The sequence below is a fragment of the Periplaneta americana genome, chromosome 3 (genome assembly GCF_040183065.1).
Source record: "Periplaneta americana isolate PAMFEO1 chromosome 3, P.americana_PAMFEO1_priV1, whole genome shotgun sequence".
Lineage (NCBI taxonomy): Eukaryota > Metazoa > Arthropoda > Insecta > Blattodea > Blattidae > Periplaneta > Periplaneta americana.
In genome coordinates this window covers 69,482,088-69,501,912 of record NC_091119.1, presented here as the reverse complement: position 1 = coordinate 69,501,912, position 19,825 = coordinate 69,482,088, and the positions used below count along the sequence as shown (strand labels likewise).

General features: G+C 36.7%; 1 protein-coding gene and 1 non-coding gene across 2 annotated transcripts in view; one reads left to right on the top strand and one right to left on the bottom strand.

Annotated features, from left to right (window-relative positions):
• The window catches only part of LOC138696140 (restin homolog), a 921,493-nt gene that overhangs the window by 17,201 nt on the left and 884,467 nt on the right, over positions 1-19,825 (top strand). The window lies entirely within an intron of this gene.
• On the bottom strand, positions 12,828-12,900 carry TRNAT-CGU (transfer RNA threonine (anticodon CGU)). The gene has a single exon. It is a non-coding gene; the product is annotated as a tRNA-Thr (tRNA).

Sequence of the window (19,825 nt, the reverse complement as noted above, 5' to 3'; positions counted from 1 at the left end):
TGATTTCCTTGGGCTGCGCTGAAATGCTTCCCTAACATCTTCAACTTCAGCTGCGGACACTGCTTTTTGCCGCTTCCCTTCTTCCTTAACACAGAGCCTGTTTCCAATAGCTGATTATACCATTTCACAATGGTATGACGCTCTGGAGCATTTGCACCATATTCCTGCCTAAATCGTTTTTGTACTGCAATTGGGAACTTCAATTCGGCTAACCAATAATATTTCACCTACTGCGGAATTCAAGATGAGAAACATACTTCTAAATTCACTGAGTGACGAGATACTTATATTTCTTTGTGGTAGTGGTTCTGTGAGACAGTGCATATCCATAAAACTCTTACTACAGTTTAGTTAGTTTAGCAGTGCCTAAGTTACAGGAATGAAATGAATAAACTGGTTGTTTCCAGCTCAGGAGACACAACGTCCTGCAGCATCTCCACTCAAGCTGATGAAGTAACAGTTCTTTAAAAAATGTGTTTTTCATTCAATTCTGGAAATTTCTCCCAAGACAGAAAGATTCTGGCGTAATGAACTCTTCTCGATAACTTAATAAGGATTTGCCTGATCAGTAAACAAAGTTATAACGGTTAACACGTGCATTAAGTTCGAAATGTGATTCATTTGTCCATGACACTGACTGCGAGAAATTTAAATCTGCTTCGTTATGGATTATAAATAACTGGCAGAACTATATTCATTCCATTCGTCTGTCGTAATCGTCTTCGTGCAGTGGGTAATGTGGTTTGAATTTGTCTTTTTAACATTATCCACAGTCTCTTCAGGGTATCCCCAATTGAACTGATGTATTCCTTGTTGACTTACGACAGGCCTAGACAACTCAGCCTAGTTGTGGCCTAAGTTATGTGTAGCGAGTGCGAGGCTTGTACAGCTAGTGACGTCTTCTGAGTGCACGTGTAGCTAGTTGCGATACGGTATGGGGAATTCAGTGTAAAAGCATTGCGAGTGTTCAGTCGTTGTAAGCTTCGAAAGTAAATACATCTTTGTGATGGCTTCTAATCAATCCGTGCCTAGTTTCTTGTCAGTATGGGAGAACCTTTTCCTTTTTGTGTCGTGTGGTGATGAGGCAAAAATGTATGTATGTATTTATTCACACTGCAAATGGGTATATACCCGGTGGCAGTGGTAACTAATTACACTCAATAATGACAACTAATAATAAACACAACTAATAAAAAACAGTAATCATTAATAATGATAAATAATAATATAATAATAATAATAATAATAATAATAATAATAATAATAATAATAATAATGAGCATCCTAAATTAAATAAGCACGATCATTTAAAATAACATTTAAAGTAAATCTAATTTGTAACTTAACCCTAAGTTCGAACTGTGTGATAGGTTCATACTTGCATAAGTACCTTTCGGCACTACACTTATTTCGCTTACATAACTTACTCACTGCACTGATTCTATCCTGATTTCACTAACACTTCAAAACCATTTCACTGTTCAAATACTTTGCACAGCCACTATGAACTATAGAACTTCACTGACACAAACACACTTCACTTAGCCTACACAATAGACTTCACTGACACTACACACTTCACTGACAAAACACGCTTCCTCATTGATACAACACTTAAAATAACAAAATATCAATTACACCCTTTAAATAGTGTCTATAATATGCTACCGTCTATTAGAAAAGTCCTTAAGCCTATTTTTAAATACATTTTTGGTTATTGGTAAAGCCTTTACTAAGTCTGCAGGTAAAGCATTCCAGTCCCTGACAGTACGATTGAGAAAAGAAAACTTACCAGTGTCCGTCCTCTGCCTTCATTCCCTCAATTTATATGAGTGGTCGTTCCTTGAAGAGTAATTTGGCGGCTGCAACCTATTTTTTATTTCTCTCCAGGCAGGCTCACCTCTGTATGTTTTGAACATTGCGCATAATCGAATTCGCGTTCTCCGGTCCGTGAGTGTGTCCCATTTTAATGGTGAATTATTACGACAACACTTGAGAGCCCGTTTTTGAATCTTTTCCAGTGTCTTAATATGTTCTAATCTGTAAGGTTCCCAACATGCAGCACCATATTCCATTACTGGACGAACTAGTGATTTATATGCAATCTCTTTGTTTTGTTTTGTTTGTGCCAAGGAAATGCTCTGAGTTAAAAAAGCTTAATCTACAATGACATATTTTTCGTGCCACGCAAGTGAATATGACAAATATCAGGGAGATGAACGTGATGAGATGATAAAACAGTTGAAGGAGACTGCTGATCATCAAATTAGTGAATTTTCTGTTCGCTTGAGCTTCAAAATTACGGTACTCTATGTATAGCAAAAAATCTAAGGTCGTTTACTGATGGAGATTTTGCTAAAGCTGTTATTGTGATTGCTGCAGGGAAAAATGTTCAGACCTTATAGACGATTTTGAAAGTGTAAGCTTGTCTTCAAAGACAATAATGAGAATTACAAAATCCAGAAAATCATCGTAATAAAGTTAATCTGGTGTGTTAATATTTAATGGTCACACTTTCTTGAAACAGGAAAGCAATATCCATTTTAATTTTACAAAGAAAAATTTGTTTAGGTATTGCTGTCAATAATATAATGTAACTGTAATATAGTAGGCCTAAGATAAAGTACCCAAATAAGAGACACTTTTTTCAACTGCTTATAAGTGATGATGGGAATAGACATTTTTAATCTGAATGAGTGGAATACATACAGCATTTCGTCTATTTTTAGAATTGACAATACAAATTTTAGTCAGTTTTCATTAATACTTAACGAGAGATGTTGATAAAGCGTCGTAAAATAACCTGCTAAAATAAAAATAAAAAATTTATTAATACTTTAAATTATAAAAAAAAATAAAACTGGGAAAGGGGTTCCAAATAAGAGATACGTGTGTTATTTAAGTTTATTTTTAAATATGGACAAAAATTATCATTATTTGGCTGAAAATTGAAGCAATATATAACATTGTGAAATTATGTAGATACTTTAATAAATTCAGGAACATTTTAAAATCGAAGGAGTCAATGCAACAGTGGTCTAACTCCTATCAACAGAAATTCTGTTATTTCACATTTTTTTCAAGTGAAATTAAGATGGTTTACGAAAAGAACACAGTTGCTCAAATCGGACATTAATGTACTAATCTTATTTCGGCTACTATTGCTAACATTAATATTTTGCTAGAGAAAGAAAAATGATGGAATATTAAAATTTGATCTCCATATTTTAATTTTAAGATCATTGCACTTATTTTGCCGACCCCTTTAATTGACACAATTCTTATTTCGGTGTATTGAGAAAGTTGGATAAATGAAAGATTCCTCATCAGTGCTGCAGTCTTCGTGTGCCCATCGATGACATTTTGAACACTGAATCCATTTCTCCCCCCTGGGCTCTAGTGTCCTCTGAAAGAATTCAAAGCAAAACAAGCACTCACCGTCATAATTTTCTCCATATTCCGAGTCACTAGAGTTAATTAATTCCATTTCCAAATCGAATTCTTCATCACTGGACGAACTCTTCGACTGAGTTTTTCTGTGATTTTTGTTATTTTTCGAACAACTTCTTGCGAGTTCCATCTTTTCTCTGTTTTTCCTTATCTAAACTCTCTCTCATTTGTTTCTGATAAGAGTTGATATTATGGAGCTCTTTTTCCTACCCTGGATGATTGGTTGAAGCTTGCAGTTCTTGAGGTGATGCTGCTACTTCTGTAACTGTGGTATAACCAAAGTCACCGTTTCTGGCGCATGAAATAAGTAATGGGAACGTTGAGAGCTTTGAGCTCAGGACATTCTTGTAGTAGACAAACTCCGCTCGTCACTACAGAAACCAATGGAGTTTATCTTGTCAGCATTCGTAATCGGAGTTCAAAGTTGCAAAGGTCTCCACATTTGGATTGTTCTTGAAATTTAATTCGAATTTGACAAATCCATCAAGGTTGTCCCTAACACTCATCAACTTCTTCCACTGTCCCTCCTTCTCCATATATTCTTCTTCTTCTTCTTATTCTTCTTCCAAACTCTGAATCACATCAGGTAAATACTTGTAGCAATGCATTGCAAAAAGTTTCAACTCTAAGTCTTTGCTGTTGAGTAATAATTGTTGGGCCTGTTTGATGGCTGATGCGTCCATTGACTCTAGGGCAAATATAAAGCATTTGATTTTTATCAAAGTTTTTTTCACAAGAAAACTGAGCATCTTATTCAAGTACCTCACCTTGTTGTGACAGAGAACTGTGGAAGGTGGAGCTCAGTGACTTCTTGGTACAAAAGTTGACGACTGGGGGCTTTCACAAGAATCTTCAGAGCAGCAATGAAGTCATTTACCCTGATACTTTCACAAACCCGGTGTAGTCTATGTGACTTATCAATTTCACATTTGTTGCTGAGATATGAATTACTGGTGGTTTACATAAATAATATTTTGATATTTATTGACTATTGTTGACTTCTGATTAAAGTAGGTTAAAGCAGTTTAAGAAAAGGGAAAATATCTGTTTTTCTGTCCAATCTTTCAAAAACGCAGAGAAAATTACTGAAGAATAAAGAAGAGGGACAAAGTGGCGAAATGTAGTAATCTCATGAAAAGGTGCAAAAATATGCAACAAATTGTGTTTATTTCTCTTCATTTCATGCCCCGAAAAACATAATTATGTTGACCTATCTGTAAGAAAACGGCTATATTTTTGGAAAAGTGCTGCACCTTAAAATCCTTTCCCTAATAATTACGTATGGGGAAACAAACTTTTATATCATTATGTAGACATGAAGTCTTAATTACACACGACTCACCCGAATTTTCTAATTTGCTGAAACTTTCATTATTCACCAATTTTATGGTACTGTTAGGATGTATTTTATTTGCTCAAACATGTTTAAATAAATTCTCCGTAGCTTATTCGAAATTTAAATAGGTCAGGATTTAATATTAATGAATAAACAACGTAAATACAGTGGTAATGTGAACGTTGTTGTTGATTAGTCAACTGTCCGAACCTCACAAGTGATACCAAGAAGGCACAACTTATGAGGCAACTAGGCCAGTAGATAATGGAGTAGGGTGGCCAGTTCCTTTTCCCCTCCACTGCATCATCTCAGACTAGCTACATATTAAACTAGTCAGACTTCAGATGTATACAAACAATAATTCGCGGGTGCTCGTGTAAAGGGGGTTAAGTCAAATTACAAGGTTTGTAAAGTTCTCTCCTTTGGTGCTGAACAAAACCCTTTTGTCACAAAATACGGAGCACTGTAACTGCATCATAGATGGAAGAATGACTTAACCCCTTTAACACAAGAGAAAAGTAATTGTGAATAGTTCAAATCTGTACTTATTCCAATTTAGCCAAATCAACTTAACCCCCTTTACACGAGCACCGGTGAATTATTCTTCCTCCGACACATATCGTCAAGGGAGATGTACTATCTGATTAGATGTACTGTACATATCAGCCAGAACCTAAATAAAAGAAAAATGTGAACGTTATTGAACAAAAGAAAATGAGCAAAAATGTGTAAGTATTTAGTTTCCCATTTGCAACAATCCTTGTCAAAAAGCTTGTATTACGTACTACATACTGTACGTACATTTATTCATTTACTTTACGCAAAATGTCTTGTAACAATGTCACTAATTCCAACAAAATTGACTTTATAATTCATATTTGGCAAGGGCGCAAGTAGCCATAGTAGCTGACGCGTCCTTTTGTTTTTTTTAACCTTATTAACTAACTTAATATTTGGCTTTTTAGTTAAATTCACATTACGAAAACATTTGAATGTATCAACACAGTCTAGCATATACAGTCACGAAGCTTGAGTTTATGAGGGTGCTAGGAACAATAGACTGTTCAGGTTCTATTTCGCATTGTCTGTAATGAGGCGATAGTAGCGATACTAGTGGTTAGCAACTATCTATGGATGCATATTTACTACGTATTGAGCTTCGTGACTGTATATATTAGCTGTGGTATCAACCTCTTCTGCTATTCACCTAACGGTATCAATTTAAAATGTATTACGTGTTCATATTTTCATACATTTTGTGTCATTAGATGAGATGTTCTTCTGTATATTGAACAATTAAAAATAAACTTTTGTTCTGCTCTTTACAGACACATTATGCCTGAATGAAAAATATTTAGTCATCGCCAATAAGTAATAAATTAATAAGCTAAAATGAAGTATGCAATATTTTTGTGGGGTATTATTAATTTTCTGCGCATTTATTATCATAGCAGCCCATTGTGCTTTCAACATGGCTGTATCGGTGGCGTCGTATTTCATTGATCAAAGTAGATACGCAGAATTCTTGTGTGATGTCGACATTGGAGGCCCTAGAAGTCATGAGACATCGATATCCTGTTACATTCACACCTCTTGCTGACGGTCTACGTTCCAGTGCGCTTATGTTTACGTTGTTAAGGCCCATTCACAATGAAAATTAAACATAAACGTAACATAAACACAGAAGATTGCGGTCAGATTACCAAATGGGGTCATTCTCAATGATTCACATTAACACTGACATTAACATTGCCGTTAGACGTTAACATGAAAGTTTGCAAAGTTTACATTCTCCACTTCAAGCTTAAGTCATGTTTAATTTAATTGTGAATGGGCCTTCACAGTATAGCTAATAAGGATATGAGGTATGGCCTTCGGATTAGATACAGTAGTTCCTGCTGATTAAAGATTTAATGACAGCATATTGAGGTATATAGGAAACTTCCAGTTCTTCAGTAATAGAAGATTCAGTCGGTAATTGACTAAGGGCCGATTTCACCATCCATACTTAGATTTAGTCTTCATTAAATCTTCGTTTAAGTAAGACTTGGCCAAAGTTGCATTTCACAACACATTTAAGGACAGATTAGCGCACTTATGAGGCACTTTTTCTTCCATGAAATGTTGTGGAGATCCAAAAAATCCAGAATAAGTTTTAAGTGTTCGAGCCCTGCTTGCTATCTTATCCAACTTCAATATGACCTGTCAGGAATTTGTTGCAAAGTTAGGATGCAAAGAAGACCTGCTTAAAAAAGTTCACTCTTCTGAAAATACCAGCAGGTTTAGTATTAGTTAAGTAGAATGAACATTTTTAATGTGTGTATAGAATGGGTATTTTAATGCTTTAAGGTGTGTAGAAACATTAGGCCTATAAGTGAATGACAAACTAACAGAAATGTTAAAGGTAGTTTTTTCATATATCGATATCTGTCCCCGGAAATTGTGAAAAGAATCTGCTAATCTTAGTCTGTAGTCCCGAATAAATTTCAAAATTGACTGTATATGTAGTTCTTCGAAGATGTCGAACTTCTTTTTTACTTACAAATGGCTTTTAAGGAACCCGCAGGTTCATTGCCGCCCTCACATAATCCCGCCATCGGCCCCTATCCTGAGCAAGATTAATCTAGTCTCTATCATAATACCCTCACCTCCCTCAAATCAATTTTAATATTATCCTCCCATCTACGTCTTGGCCTCCCCAAAGGTATTTTTCCCTCCGGCCACCCAACTAACACTCTATATGCATTTCTGAATTCACACATACGAACTTCCTTTCATGATCCAAAAATGAATATCCAGCTATTTTTCTCAAATATCTCATCTCTGCTGAGTCGATGCTGATCCATTTCTTTATGATCCAAGCTCACTTCCATGCTAATGGTCTTGTCGAAGTTTTATAAATTTTGAGCTGATTTTGCACCAGAATGGGTTTAAAAATTTAATTTATTATTCGCATTGTCTTGATACATTTTCATAGAAATATTTTTTCACTCAAACGTACGATATTCCACAGCCTAATCGATTGAAAGTATTTACTTAGAATTACTGATAGAAATTTTACTTCTGACATGGTTTCTTCCAGAGAAAGTCATAATTTGGGTTTTATTTATAGAAATCTCCAAAATAAATTACCTTGGTACTTGAGAAAGATTCTTACGAAATACGCTGTGTAAGTTATGACTAGAGACGAGAATTTCATGCACTATAAAATCCCAAAATATGTATGCATTCATGCACTATCAAACTATGAAAAGTGTACGATCAAGCGAAAAATACATTAAAATATGCACTTTTATTTTTGTTCGAAATTTCTTATTTCACTTCAAATTTGTTTGCACAGTTAACATCTAACTACATTTCTAAATTGGTTTCTGTGAGGCTCCTGTGCTTGTCAATCAATATGTTTTTATAGGTAGAGAATGACCTCTCTACATGGCAAGAAGTTATGAGTGCAAACTTGAATGAACATATTTATAACAGTGTCAGACAAAATTCTACATTCAAGTATCCGCCACAAATAACCTTCTTCACTGAACAAAAGAATCTGTAATCAGGTTTCGTTTTAATGACCCTGTCCAGTTTATTTAAAAGTTTTGTAATGTTTTACAAAGAACAACTGTCATAGAAAATATTCTGAACAGAATAGCAGTGCTTAGCAACTTTACTGCAACAATCACAGAATACAACATCCCCGTATGATCTAATAAAATCCTTTCATTTAATTCACTGTGTAAAGGTACACTTTTGGAATCTTTAATTGGAGGCATATTAGAACCACATTAACACACGCAAACAGAATAGACAAACACATTAACCATTTACGAGGTTCACACACTGCAAAGGCAGTTTAGCGAATGATTCCAATTATTTTAGAAGAATCTGAATTGCTACTAGTAGGCCTACTGGGAAAGGGAAAGATAGAGAGAGTATTTACAACCTCCCTAAGGTATTTGTTGGTAAAGTCTTGTAAAAGTGAACTTTCGTCCAGTGAAACATCTTATTGCGAAAATCTCAACATTTCATTTCATTTTATTATTATTTATTTCCTGAAGCTAAAATAAGGAACATAAAATCGAGAAACTCAAAACCATTAAAACATGCATTTAAACTGAATATAATGAATATTATATGCATGATTAAACTAAAAATATGCATTATGCATGTTTTTATCCCCAAAAAGACCAAAACATGCAAATATGCACGGAAAAAGTACACACATTTGGAACCGGAAAGTAATGAAATCGATAAGTACTAAGTTTGAGCTATATCCTATGTTCCTATAAAAAATGCATTTGCATGGAATTCTCGTCTCTAGTTATGACGTAAAATTTTTCATATAGTGAATTTATTTCTCCTTACAAATTTACTTCGTAACTCAAGACGACAGAACGTAATAAAGCTAAAGAAAGTGATAAATTTATTACCGGAAACGTTTCAAACGCGCCGCAGAAATTGAGATGTTAAATTCAGTCCTATAATACGAGTTAGACGTTCAAGTTATTTATGGCGCATGGGAAAATCAGGTGTACCTATTGTTTTATATTGCTTCCTTATCCGTATAAGCTGGCTAAGACTCATCTTCTTGTTTTTAACACACGCCAAGATAATAGTCTTGGTAAAATTATTACAATTCTGTCGAGAAATCGAAGGAACTTCCTACTACAGAAATAAAGAGCACTTACTGATTTAGACGCAAACATTGCGTAACATAAAGTTACAAACTTGACTACAGGTTAATTTCAATGCTAACCTTTACCATTCTCTTAGGAAACTACATCTCCTCTGCCTGCACTCAAACAAGCATTCGTTTCTTTTTGTACAAACATTACATTTGAATAAGTGAATGTCAAAATTGTCATCATACTAATACTCGGTTCAAATAAAGATAGCTTGGCTTCTTACCAAATGTGATTTGGTTTCAATCCCCAGACAAAAATAAGACGTTTATGGTTAATAGTGACGACGGTATAGGCAGAAGTAACAAACAACGTTCGTTTTCAATTTTGTGTTCGGAAATATCCCAGGATAATTTGAGACATATGGTGAAAGCGCGTAAAAGTGTTATAGTAGATGACACTATTTCAACATAGGATCTTAATAGATTAACAAAATAAACAAAGATCTGGTTATATATTACAGGAATATTTTTTAACTGTCTCGGAGAGTTTGAATTTCCCGGTCGCGGCCGCAGAGCGACTGTCTCCCGCTAAGCATGCACCTGCTGTTCGCCTGGTAGGCAAGCAGTGTACAGTTATTTGTACTTACCCAGCACACATGTTATGCTCAAAATGTCCTCCGTTGACTGCTACACATTGCTGACACTTTCTTATAAAATTATAAACATTCACAAGTTCAGCAGCACTGATTGACTCCATTTCAGCTCTTATAAAGTTCGTTTATTGTGTGTGGGTTTCTTGCATAAACCTTATTTTTAAGTGCCCCCCCATAAGTAATAGTCACACGGCATTAAATCGGGGCTTCTAGGAGCCACAAGTTCTTGCGAATTTAAGTAATTTTACTGCTCTATGAGCAGATGGTTTACTTATATTAGTTTCCTGCGCCAAACGCCTAAGAGATTTTTGCGGCGTGTGTTCTAATCTCTCTCCAATCTCATCTAATTTTTCTTATGTGAGAACGTGTCGTCTCTTGTTCTTTTACGATCATTTATCGAACCTGTTTTTTTTTATTTTAGTTAGGTTTTTTATTGTTTTTACACAAGATACAGGTCTGCAGTTGCATCATAAGTGGTGCCTTCTTGATATCACTTGTGAGGTTCAGACCTGTCTTCGAACAGTTGACCAAACAATAATAAACATAGGGAAGGAAATACTAAAACAGATGGGAGATGAGAAGAGAGTACAGTCTTTTGGTAAATTACACCTGGACATAGGTTCTTTGGAAATAGTATTAGAAACTTAACACACACATGCCCCAGACTGGGATAAGTGTAAAACCCCGAAGTTATCATGCACCAGGGAAGTAGCTTAGACGTCAAAGAAAGTAGGGTCAGGATTAATAAATCGAAACGCACCCTCTACTTCCAGTGAATCTTACTTGATTCTTCCGAAGGCAGGAATCATTCTCTGCGTTGTACACAGAGTATGGTAGAAATACCAAGCAACCCTACTACCACTGAGGATTTGATTGATATTCCAGATCTGCTTAAATTCGACAATGATGGTCGTGAATGGCTTCTGATGTTCGACAATGGCAGAAAATTGGCCGTGTTTTCAACAGGGGACCATTTGCAAAGATTAGAGCGCTGCTTGTACGCCTACTAGACATACGACGGCACTTTCAAATCTACACGCAGAATAACGTTCCAGATTTACAGTATACGGTAGCTTATATGGCAATTTGGAGGTCAGTGGTTCTCTTCGGTCATGGTCTTGATGAAAAGATAAGACACAGGAATTATATAGTATAGAATTTCCTCGGTCCATCATTTATTAATTCCAAGTGTTACGTAAAGATACTTGGAATGAAACATTTGTGGCAGCTTTACGATGGGACGTAAGTGTTTTGGGACGAAAAATTTTGGATGAAAGTGACTGGTACGAACCGACTGGCACGAAAAGTCGTACAATGTAGATTTTTTTAAATCTTCACTGCATTTTACATCGACGAAGTTAGTTCCGTGATTCTTTCTTAATTTTACCCTCGAAGAGCTCTGGCAATAACGAAATCTCGATGAGAGACTTGAAACTAGTGCTCAAATGGTATAACGCCCTTCCTTAAAAAGCACAGGTTCCAATAGAGCAATAAGGAAAGAAAGGTAAACTTATCCCCTCTCAACGCCGTGAAGGCGCTTAGGGACATGGAGATAAAGCTCCATGCTTTCTTGACCTCGGCACTACAATGTGGTGCTGTGGTCCGACTCTCTTCTACTCCCCGAGAAAGATCCGCTACTAAATTTTTATAAAGGTTGGGTGAATCTCGGGATTGTTCTGGAAGTTTCGATAACTAGAAAAATCACATCACCACCGAATACAGCACTAATATAAATAACCGTTGGGAGACTATTTTGTCTGCAGGTTAAGCTCGGTGTATTCAGACGTTGTCTGTCATTACGAATGACTTCCCCGGAGAGAGACCCTCATTAAGGAGCAAATAGCCATTTTCCTCCAACTTTGTGGTCGTAGGCCTATATCTCGATTGTATTACTGAACTTGAAAGATTTGATAGGCCTATAGACTTCTGGAATTTTTTAGCTTTAACGTGAAGCTCCGTTCCATAATGGACTGCTTTCAAAATGGGAGCCCCGTAAGGGATTGATTTTCTAGGGGTCAGTGTCAGGCCTGTCCTTTCCATCGATTTAAATGTGAGAGTCTATGTTCGAGGTGGACTGCACGTGACATGTTCCGTGGTACAGTCTTTGAAGAAATATCTTTTCTTACTGCAGTAGTATTTCTATGTATTTCTGTTTTAGTGCATGAGGCCAACTGAATGCTAATTTATCGACAAGTAGGGCTAGTAGGAAATAATTCATCTTCTCTTACCATTTCTGCCTCCCCGTTATACTTTAAGTTTCTTCGTTTTCTTCTGTTATTCTCCTTTTCCTTCTTCCTTTGTGCTTGTCATTTTTTCCTTTTGAGATCTGGGTGGAGTTGTTTATTTTGCACATCAGCCATTTTCTTTTGCACGTCGCAACTCCTGAATAGTCCTATCACAAATGTCTAAATTTTCTGGTAAAGCACTGTTTTGAAGACTGTCAATTACTTGGAGTTTGCAAGAGAAACTGTTGCTGTCCACTTGCTCTACTGCCTCATTTAGAATTCGCAAGTTTATCTTCTTTATTTTTCTTTCTATGACCATTGTCTTTGTCTTGTTCACATTTATCTTCATCCTATACTGCTCACAGCTGTCATTTAGCTCCAGTAGCATATAATTTAGTACTATTTCCTCTTCTGCCAACAACGCCATATCATCAGCAAATCTTATGCACTTTATTCTTCTTCCTCCTACCATCACTCCTTCCATATTCTGAAAACAGTTTTTACTAAATCCTCCAATTAAATGGTTATTAGAGGAGAAAAATTCGCTCCAGCACCGGGGATCGAACCCGGGTTCTTGGTTCTACGTACCAAGTGCTCTAACCACTGAGCTACGCCGAAGCTCAATCCACAGCATCGGATCTAATTCCCCTCCTCTAGTGTTTTTTCCCCTTTGTGATCTGACTCCAAGTTTGACATATATGTTGACATATATTAAGTTAACTGCCATTATACAAGGAGCGCACTCAATTGAGTGACTTTGTGGCCGGGGTTCCATAGTAGGCCTAATATGCACTGTTGGGCGAAGAATCTGCGTAAATATTAATTTTTGGTCCTACAGAATATATCTGTTATGGTAACAATGATTTAGAGGAGAAAAATTCACTTCGGCGCCAGGGATCGAACCCTGATCTTTGGTTCACGTACCAAGTGCTCTAACCACTCTCTACTACTAATAGTATACTCTAGTACTGTTTCTCCTCCCACGTCTTTAGAATTAACCTAACCGTGTTTTGCCGTTATATTTTCTAATTCAGATAATAATGTAACTCGCGAAACTTCCAAATACACAAATTTAAAAACAAATAATTTTCCAGGTGCCCACGATATTCACTGCGCATATGTACAATACGTGACTGATACGTTTATCTTGAGCAATGTCACTACTTGTTAATGTCTCATGTTGGTTCAAAATGTTGTTCACAAGATTGACGGTGAAACGGAACAGGGAGATCGATCCATGAAGTATGATGATGATGATGATGATGATGACAAGGACAAGGAATATCACCGGCGACCCACCGGAAAGTGCACACAATAACGCAATAAGGCTTTGTTTTCTCCATCACAGAGATTGTAATGCAACCTCAGTTGACCCATAAAATTGACTGCAGTCGTTGCAATTGGGTTCCATGATCAATGGATTTGCCGAGGCCTGGAAAGCCACACGACAACGTTTGGTTACTTTGCTAAGTCGACTGAGTTGTTATCGTGAGAATCGAGAAGTGCAGTGCAGTAGCTACTACGTATAGGATGTCTAGCATGCAGGTTACTCCACCTCTATTTGATTGGTATGAGTATGTGTATTTTTTCGTACTGTATTTAAATATAACAATTTCTGCTCAAGTAGTTGATCAAATGTGGCATATACTTTCTATGTAGGATACAGTAACAGGACAGCCATTTCTGTTAAAGTGAATATCGTCGTTGTTCCTGCAATAATTCTTATGTGGCATATTTACCGATTTTCAGATGTTTGCTCTATTAAATAACTTAAATAGTGATACAGCAAATAATAAAATCTCCTTATATGTAATTATATTTCTTTGTTTCGAAAATGTAAGAATTCACAGTCTCCTATATACGGCTGCCATAGAATGAATAAATGTGTTTTCTCTACCTACTGAAAATTTTTATATTTTGCACATAGGAGTTATTTCAGGAACAACGACGATATATATTACGTATAAAAAAAAATTATGAAAAGATGTACTCTGAGAAAACTGCCCAATAATACCACCTCACATATAGTATTATGGATTTCGCCAGACAAACTAGTACAGTGCCCTGTACATACTGTACATTTGACTCACGAAGCGATCTTATTACACATCGTTCTTTCTTATCGTGTGTCCAAATTAGTTCAGTTAATAAGTCTTAAAATTAATGTAGTCTGTATGACATTTGGAGAGTTACTAAATCACACTTGGCTTACTACGAAAAGTTAGTTAGTTACTGAGGTTTAAAAAAAGGGCGCTCAGCTACTATAGCTATTTGTGCTCTTATCTAAAATTCTTCAAAAACAAAGAAACACAGACAATACAACAAGCTGAGTACTAACACGAGCTAAAAAATGTTGTCACACCTATTACGAAAATTACAGATAGTGTCGTCCTCGGTAGTGTCTAGTGGTTACTATGCTAGCTGTTGAGTCCAAGGTTCGCGAGTTCAAACAAGGTCAGGGAAAATGGATTTTAAAAGGCGATAAAACCCTAAGCATGGCTTCCTTTGGAAAGGAAGTAAATATGTGAGTCCCGTGCTATATACTGGGTGGCTCAGAAAGGGATGCATTTTTATTTAAATTATAACTCTCTTATTTGTATCCATGCACAATTTTAATTGAAATAAACTCAAAATACAGACCTTGGAAAATCATGTGTGATAAATTATATCATTCAGATGTCTACCCTCACGACGCTGACACTCCTCCAGGCGTGTCCTGAAATTGCCAATGACAGCTTGTAACATGTGTTTTGGAATGGCTGCGATTTCCTCCTGAATGTTGTCCTTCAGCTCTTGCAGATTGGCTAGAGTTGTGCTGTAGATCCGACTTTTCAGGTATCCTCAGAAGAAGTAGTCAAGTGGGGTTAATTCGGGACTCCTAGGGGGCCAGTTAATGTCACCCCTCCTTGAGATGAATTTCTCTGGGAACAGTGCTTCTGTAGTTCGTAAGGACACATTTGCAGTATGGCTTATAGCCCCATCTTGTTGGAACCACGTTTCATCGTTGAAGCCTACGAAGTTCTGAAGTGCAGGACCTAAGAACCTTTCAATCATCCTGGAATATCGTTCTGCATTCACTGTTACGGTACGACCACGCCCATCTTCAAAGACGATCGGCCTTATGATCCCTTGAGATGACAATGCAGTCCATACTGTGACTTTAGGGCTGTGCAGAGGTCGCTGATGTTTCTCTCGAGGGTTTTCCGTCGACCAGTAGCAACAATTATGCTTATTAATATATCCATGCAGATGAAAATGGGCTTCATCACTGAAGATAATGTTAAAATCATTGAAACGAGTTAACATTTCATCTGCAAAAGCAAGATGATCAGCGTAATCAGTTATCTTCAGCATCTGCACTAACTGGATTTTGTATGGATGTAAACTCAGGTCAATTGTCAATATCCGTCGCATACTGGATCGGTGGAAATTTAGAGTCGCAGCCCGTTTGCTTACTGATCGGCATGGATCCGCTGCCACAGATTGCCGAACACACTCATGTTATTTTCACCCCTGATGCTCCTGTGGCGACCTACAGGTCGTCTGTTTGTTGTATTACCAGTTGTCTCGAATTTCCTTACCCATTGTTTAATCACATTTGCACTTGCACATTGTCTAATGTTGTGCAGGCGAAAATGTGCACGAAATAGAAGTAGTTTTGTAGAAATTGTTGTTCTGGTAATACGACCGCACACAGAAAGCACGCCCTGCACCATTGAAGCGAACCATCTCTACTGAATTTACAAATCCACTTCTCCCGCCAGGAAAGTTTTGCAACGCCCTCTCTTATATTTGCTGCGTAATTTGAAAAACAAAAATGCATTCCTTTCTAAGCCACTCAGTATTTACGGCATGTAAAACACTCTATCCTTGACGGGGCTCCGTACTAAATTTGTTGGTCATTTCTCATCCATATATAAATTTGGGCCTTAACATTGGCCTAAGTATGCACTTTTGTGAGTTAGTGTCTTCTGTTTATTCACAGTTCATCACTTGTACAGAAATGGTTCAATCATGTCGAAAAATAAATAGAAGTTATGAGCAGGAAAACAAAAGGAAAAGAATGATAAAAGAAAGGAGAAAGTTTTGAAAACAGAAAAACGTGAAACAAAAGACAGATTTAAAACCTACATCAACACATAAACAAAATACACCCAACGCTAGACTACACATTAGAAACTGAAAGCAGCAAATCCATACATTTTATATAAATCACAATAACAAATGTCGACAACAAACATTACATACAAAATCTACAGAAAACCACCACCACCAACAACAACAAATCCAATCACCAAACACAACACAAACAAGCTGTATTCCGAACAATGGTACACAGACTACTCAATATACCAATGAACCAACAAGACTACAAAGAAGAGCTAAACACAATTAAGAAAACGGAGACAACCCTTACATAATAGACAACATAATAAGAAAGACAACACATAATCACAAAAAACATAAGAATGCAACACAAACACAAGAACACAGAAAATACATCATACTAACATACGAAAAGATTGCAACCTCATTCAAGAAATTAAGTTACAACATCGCATACAGAACAAATAATACTCTACAAAGCCATCTCAACATACAAACACAAACAAATACAACCACACAGGCGTATACAAACTCAATTTGTCCATGATAAAATCTAAATAAAGCACTTTTGTTAAAATAGTCGCACTATCACCCGCTCACACGTACGTATATACTGAAACTGAGCAATATGTTCTGACGATTCTAAACTCTGTTTATTACCAAGTGGGAAGAGTGAACGAATTACTAAGCACTGTAGCAGGTGTTCACTTTCATTCGAATTACTGCCACGCAGAAAAAATAAACTGAGCATTGTTGTGTTCACGTTTCATGAGGAAAGTCTGTCTCAAAATTTCGCCGGCCCGTATGGCTCAAGCGGTAGGGGCACGGCATGTCCCTATCGCTTGGTCCGAAGGGTTGTGGGTTCGAGTCCGCCTCGGGCATGGGTGTTGTGTTTGTATTAGTGTAAGTAAAAGTAAAACAAACAACTGGAAACGAAAACAGAAAACAAAAGATAACTTTGGTAAACGGCCTCTGGCCGGTCTTTCAATTAAATTTAAATAAAAAAAAATAATAAAAAAAATGAAATGTAAAATATCAAAGACATTTTTTGTAAATAAAAAATACGTAGCAAAGAGACTTTCTGGATGGCATAATATTTATTTTTTCATTTCAAAATTTCGCGACACAGTTCATGGGGCTGCGCGACACACCGGTTGGAAACTACTGAAATAACCTACTTTAAAAAAAAAAAAAAAAAAAAAAACTTTTCTCCAAGAGTTTAAATTTTCTCTATTGATGTGATTACAACAATTACAGAAGTTCAAAATATTGAATCAACTTAGCTGTAACCCACTGTCTTGCGGAGGAAATGAGTTTAAGTTGAAAGTAAAAGCGAGGAGCAAATTTTCGGGTACCCTGTGCCACATCGTAACTGACGCAGAACAACAAGCGGTTAACGCTCTGTTGGTGAACCGTGGGCCCTGCCTGGCTGGCTGGATACGACATCATGCAGCAGACAGCAACTTCATGAAGAGCGAGTCCAGCTCACGGAGCTGCAAATTTATTGCGGGCGAGAGAGCCACGCCGAAGCGGACATCCCCGTCGTCAACAAGCAGGAGAAAGCCTGTTTTTCACACAACATGCAGTATTCACGTAACAATCGAGAAGAGTTCGCGTTTGTTGTTGTTTTAGTATAAAGTATAATTGCTGTCGATATTATTTTCCGTGAATTTTCATTGACAGGAAACTTGCAAAATCAGTTACTAATCATTATATAAAATTTCACCATTCTTCAAAAACTTCTTGGTAGTAAAGTAGGCTATTACTGTGTTCAAGAGAGCTGATTCCTATATTCACTGACAGTTGAAGATGCTGTAAAACAGTTCTTGTGTTTCTGATATTAATCCATTCACGCAAGTAACAGTTGATGACGTCATTCGTTTAAAAGTAGCACATCTGTAATCTGATGAGCGATGATCTGTTATTTTCTTGCTATTTCTGCTTGCTTGCTTTTTTCTTTGTATTTATTTATCTCTTATTTTTTTTCTTTCTTGCAAATTTTTACAAGTAGTTTTAATGGCTAGGTAGCAAGTAGAGCGTAGGACAAACATTCGCGTACATAAGCCACCCATGTAGATATGTTGTACTTGTGCTACCTTTAAAACTTAATTTTGAGCGGGTAGGAATTGGCCCGTAAATTTTTCTATAGTCCTACCTTCATGGCTCCTGTGTCTTTATGTAGCACTTATGTCGCTTTGGAATCTATGAATCTCATATTCGCTGGCGAGTATGGTAATCTTTACACCATTTTAACATCGAGGACAATAACTATGCCAGTTACGTACATCAGGTTTGAGTCTGCATACTGGTTTGTTATTTAACTGCAGTTAGGCCATTAATGATAGCATCGTCTCACTACTATAGGGACATCATTTTATTTTTACTTAAATTTTTATTGTACCTGAGTTTTTGAATGTACTTCACTTCCACCCCTTCTACTAATGAAGTTCAACCGCCCTCACACAGATCCAAGACCGCATATACAGTTATAGTAGCCTTACGGACATTGTAAACAGTACGTTCCAAAAATATGTTTGCGTTTTCCGTGACGAAAGAGCTTTCAATATTGAATTATTTTCGCGCAGGTACTGTCGTCCATTTGCCTACGTCGCATTCCGGTTTCCTCCACCAGCTTCTATTCATCTCTCTGTAAAGGCTAGTGGCTGGGCTGTCTTAGCTCTTTTCTGAGAACATTAATTTCTATTAGGAATTGGACGTCTATGTAATATTATACAACTGTTTAAAATAATTTAAATAAAAGGGCCTCGTTAAGTAATTAACTGTCACGTGATTTCCCCCCTTTCTACGACCCTGCGACATAACCACTTGGACGGACAGTAGATAGCTTGTCTGAGTAATTTTATCTTTTCGGATCGGGCAGAAGTGAAGATTGAATTTACAGTACGTAAGGTACTCTTTTATAGAGTAGGTAGGCATACAGAATTATTTCAACATGAGTTACTAGTACGAAGGACGAAACTGGTAATTGGAATTAAGTACAATACTCTATAGTGCGATAATATGCACATTAGAACTGAAGCCTGTATCGAAATGAATGGCCAAAATTTTCGAAAATGTGTTTAAATATCCGTGTTATGATTATTTTTCAATTTAACTTCATTTTCTATATTGTACGCTAATGTGCTGTAGGCAATATAATATTCACTACATAATGAATACGTCCGCATGGACAGCTCAGTTCATGAGTAAAAACATTCATTGTTAATACTGTACCGTACTGTATTTTGATTAAATAAAAACCTAATGAAAATGATCAAACTGAAAAGCGCGATATTTCCTAGTTTACGTAAATGGATGAAATACTTTTCTTCCCCCCTATACCTAGTAAAGTGATTTGTTTGTATATTACGCCAGTATCGTCGAACTCCAGTCGTGGAAGGGGTTAGCAAACGGTGTTACCTGTTCCGATGTTGAT